The sequence below is a fragment of the Triticum dicoccoides genome, chromosome 6B (genome assembly GCF_002162155.2).
Source record: "Triticum dicoccoides isolate Atlit2015 ecotype Zavitan chromosome 6B, WEW_v2.0, whole genome shotgun sequence".
Taxonomy (NCBI): Eukaryota; Viridiplantae; Streptophyta; class Magnoliopsida; order Poales; family Poaceae; genus Triticum; species Triticum dicoccoides.
Genome location: NC_041391.1, coordinates 191,901,516 through 191,906,275, shown reverse-complemented (window position 1 = coordinate 191,906,275; position 4,760 = coordinate 191,901,516). Strand labels below are relative to the sequence as shown.

The 4,760-nt window shown below is 38.7% G+C and overlaps 2 long non-coding RNA genes across 3 annotated transcripts in view; both read left to right on the top strand.

The window, feature by feature from the left end:
* Positions 1-345: 345 nt before the first annotated feature.
* LOC119322418 lies at positions 346-1,284 on the top strand. Its single transcript, XR_005155598.1, has 3 exons — positions 346-499; positions 612-771; positions 1,126-1,284. It is a non-coding gene; the product is annotated as an uncharacterized LOC119322418 (long non-coding RNA).
* An 85-nt stretch (positions 1,285-1,369) lies between these two features.
* The window catches only part of LOC119321741, a 6,233-nt gene continuing 2,842 nt past the window's right edge, over positions 1,370-4,760 (top strand). For both annotated transcript variants that reach the window (XR_005155170.1, XR_005155171.1), the window contains exons 1-3: positions 1,370-1,461; positions 1,583-1,674; positions 3,439-3,511. This is a non-coding gene — a long non-coding RNA (uncharacterized LOC119321741). The remainder of the gene's footprint in view (positions 1,462-1,582; positions 1,675-3,438; positions 3,512-4,760) is intronic.

Genomic DNA, 4,760 nt, shown 5'->3' with positions numbered 1-4,760 from the left:
CCAGCACCAAGGTGAGCTTCCTCTTTCTGTGCGGCCACCTCCCCTGGCACCGATTTGTTGGTGAGGTGTTCCATGGTGAGGTATGAAGAGACGATGTCCCATCTTCTGCATAAAAATAGTTTTTCTTTCCTCATGTGATTATTTTGGGATCTAGCTCTATGTAACCACTTTTCTAGATTAACTTCACAAAATGGCGGCAGCAGTTAGTTGAATGGTTGAAGTAGTAGTCAATTTGGTTCATATGCTTTGAATAAAATTGTGTTCATAGATCATGTTATGCACTTTGAATGAAATTGTGTTCAGTATACCAAGGATATTAAGAATTCGATTCATAAATGCAGCCAAGATGTAGAGCGGTGGTCGACGGCGGCAACCTGCTCCCAAGTTGCAAGTGATGTTGCCAGATAGCAGTATACCAAGGGTTCTAAGAATTTGATTCATAAATGTAGCCAAGATGCAGCGCGGTGGTCGACGGCGGCGGCCTGCTCCCAAGTTGCAGGTGAGAAAGTGATGCGGCAGTTGTTGGTTTGCATACATATTGATCTATTCTGTGAATATTTTGTGAGGTATCCTGATTGGCATATCACAGGTTGCTAATGCTGTTCAAACAGGTGCGTGCATGGACATCTTCATGATTACTGATTATAAGATCTTCATGATTACTGATTATAAGTGAACACACGTATCTTCTCTCGAGGTTCTGAGTGTTGAGAGTGGTTGCTCATTGTTTCTGTATTCAAATACTGATGAATCAACACTTCCAAAAGATATGTAAGTTCAGTCATCATCTCTGACTCTGTGCTGTGTAATTTTTTTTATTCAGCAGTCCAACTGCATCTCAACAACTAAAATACAGTATATCATAAAGGGTTTCATCTCTCAAGCCACTGTTTGGCATGGGTACAATATTTGCTTCCTCTTTCTAGGGTAGTCAAATTGATAGGATAATGCATGATCATGCTTTGTACAGAGCGGACCTCACAAGGAATGTCCTACCCATCTTAAACTTCACTCAGCCTTGTTACACTTGACCCTTTAATTTCCTAGAAAATTTCGTCTTTGTTTGTGCAAATATTGTTTTATTTGTCATACTCTTATACATTGAAGTTACATTTTGTCCTACAGACTGATGGCCAAAGAAGATTGGGGAAGTTCCACTATGTTCCTACAGACTGTTGGCCAAAAAAGATTGGGGGAAAATAGCTCTGGAGAAGGATTGAGATGAAAATGGGATTGGGATCTCACTTCGCAATGCATTGAAGAATCATGGTAGAACTTTTTATATTGCTGACTGAGATGGCAATTAGGATTTATTGCTTTTTACTAATTTTTTATTTTTTCTACTTTGCTCAGATAATTTTTACAGCCTGTTCTTTCTTTAGTACCAATGAATAACTTGGTTACACAATATACTTGAAGATTGCATTAGGAACAAAATGCTTAGCAGACCAAACTAATTAGGTAAGCTGAGAACTGATTGGTCTAACCCTAGAATAATTGGTTGCCAGTCATAGAATCATCTTGTACTGTTGTACATAACTAATTTTGACTTGAACTTTGGTGTGGTCGTGTATCTTTGAAGTTTTCTGGAGACAGACTACTCTTGCATCATTATGTGCAACCCACAGGTATCTCACTCGGCGAGACATGCACACCTATGCCACATCTTTACATGTAAGTTTGTTTTGCTTAGCCATGGACAGTGAGGTCCCCCTTCTCTTCATTCCCAGTTCATTTATTTAATATCAATATCTTTACTCTAGGATTTATGTCCTTGCCAACTCTACAATTGTTCATTGCACACTCAGAGTCTAGATATTGAATTAGCTACTTTTGCGATCCCTGGACTATACGAGTCAAGTATTTCTGGATTGCCCATTTTTCAGCTGAGTTAAGGCTTTTTCTATTGTTTGCAAATGAAAATTATTTGATGTACCCCTGGTATGATACAAGAAGAGTTTGCTCTTTCCCTTTGTAAAATTTTCTGCACACGATGTTGTCGAGGATGATTTCAGAATTTATATGCTCATTGCTTCCATTGCTTCTTTCCCCATTAACTGATATTAGACAGTGGTCTATAAATGTTGCACCTGACTCTGTTTTCCAAGGAAATACGAATGAAGTTATAGTACTTGCAAACTGCGACTCTTCGCTGAACAAGAAAAGTAAAAATGATAACATATCAGGCAGTAAAATTACATGGCTGATCTCTGTTTTGTGCATGTCAGGTGAGCATTATGAGTTGTTCTACTTCCCTTAAGAGAGTGTACTTTCCTCTCATCAGATGCTCACTCTGGAATAAACAAATCTTTTGTGATGTAACCTGTTCTTAGTTTTGATGCCTTACCGTCTGCCTTCTCCTCTCCTTTATGTTGTTTTTTGTAAATTATTTGTCTAGGCTACTACCATAACTTGTTGGTTTAGTTTAGGTGTGTAGGAAGAATTTGCAGATGAATCACGCTATCAGGTTTAGGCGTGCACATGGCCACTAATAATAATAAAAATTGATATTTGATGAAGCCATCATCATGTCATGTAATTACTTGCAGAACAACTATATTGTTTTTTGGGGCGGTAAAGCGGAAACGATAGGACTCTGCAACTCATGTGAGTGTTGTTTGATTATTTACTTTTTCAAGCGTGTGGATGTCGTTGGCATGTTTAGTATACGCACGAAGATATGCAAAGTGTAAAAGTGGTTTCCTGGGAACGTCATATTTTTTTCTCCTGGGAACGAATGAACTGTTCGTCAGGGAGCGATCACCCCACCGAACGTTTTTGTTCGATCTGGGGGAGGAGCTGGAGCGAACGATTCACCCCAGGCCCCCATGCAAACAGTTGCCCATGCAGGCAAAAACAGAACCCTGATTGGGCCTTTACGACCTCCAATTAGGCCAAAAAATGGCCCAGTTTTTTGTGACGCCTCAACACTTGGGTCATCACTCGAGGTTATCGCTTTTGAGTTTCAGGTGATATTTTTTTAATTGATTTTTGGGAAATCATGATGCTAAATATATGGATTGTGTCAGTTAGCTAATCTATTGGCTCTTTGATGTGTATGATGACATGATGGCAATGAAAATACATTTTCGAACTGAAAGTATTTGTGTAGTTTAATTTTGACAGAGTATAGGAGCATACTCAATGTCTTCCGCTTTGTGTATGATGGCGGCTTTTCTTGCTTATAGTAATCAGCTAAATAAATATGTGGGCATTTAAAAATATCTTTGCAATTAGGCCAGGCGTGAGAAAAAAAATTCAAAGACGACGATCTCTTTTGGTGTATTTCTATTCTCCCTGTTCCAAATCTTTTTGTTTGGATGCCACCGGCACACCACATGTTGTTCTGAAGATATCATGCTATGGGACTTTTCAGCAGAATCAAAACAAAAGGAAGCTATGGTGTTACTTGCATCTCAGTTTTCACATTCTTCTCAGGTTTCACAAAAACATAAACATGATTGGATGGGCGTCCTTGCCGGCGACCTCGCTATCTCCAACCCATCCACAGGTATTGCAGCTCCTTCTCATCCAATTTATTCACTTTTCGTCCTCTTTGCTGTGATTTGGTGGTTGAAATTAATTCGTCTGGATAGGGAGGAGCAATTCACTAATCATTTACACCATGTATACTTCATTTTATTTCATGTATAATCTGTATAAGAAAGAAAAGTGGGGTAGCTCCTCCGTTTCAGTGCTTTAGCCTGAAAAATATTGAGTTTCCCTTCAGATAATTTGAGTGATGTTGATATGATAGTTAATCATATAACCTCCATTTCATGTATAACATTACTTGAAAATTTATAGCATGTGGATCACCACAAAGAATAATCTCCCTTTAGATAATTTGAGTGGATACCCATTTGATAGTTAATCAATTATGCTAATAACGAGGGCGTCCAGACCAATCTGCCTGCCTCCAAGAGCGCCTTTTTAGGGGTATCATGACAACCTGTGTATTTCCTGTGATAGGTTGATGTAGTAGATCTGAATTTATGGGATTGGTTCTGAAATTTGGGATTCGGTGACTCTGCATTTTAGAGTAGCGGCATAAAGCTATAAGAATACCCATGTTCTGAATTTATCTTTAGCCTATGCTTCAGTTCAGGTGCATTCTTCTTGATTGTAGTCGGTGTTGTGTTGCTCCTGCGATAAGTTGTTATTTGGATTTACGGTATTAAGTTACCTCTTTCTCTATTTTTTTTGTTTGGTGCTTGTCTTGCCATAGAAATTGCGCACCTGAACATGCCCTTTTTTGTTCAATTTTTGCAATATTCATCAAAAGAACATATGCAATTTACTGATTCTGTATACCTTGTTCGATCAGTGTTGTCATGGTTCGCCTTCTCCTTCAAATAAGTTTATCATGCCCTATTAGTTTGCATCTCGTGCTGGTTTGTGCTTAGATAATCCCTTTAGGTGTGTAAGTTCTACACAATCATATGACTTATAGAATGCCAAAATCTTCAGACCTTTTCTTCCGTAGTTTCGCCAAAATGTACTATGGTAACTGCAGGCATAAATCCATGGTTTGCATACTTCAATGGCCCATCTGCTTGTTATTTTAATGCATCCTCTCTTGATTCATTTTCGTTTGACTGGATCTCCTCGCCTTGTCATCTGATTGCTCTTCGTTTGCTGATCTGCTTACCAAGGTTGGTGTTTGCTCTTTAGAATTCCCTATTACTCCCGGTCTTTCGTATTGGGTGCCTATTTCAATTTCACTTTATGAAGTATTTCACTGATTACATATATATCGC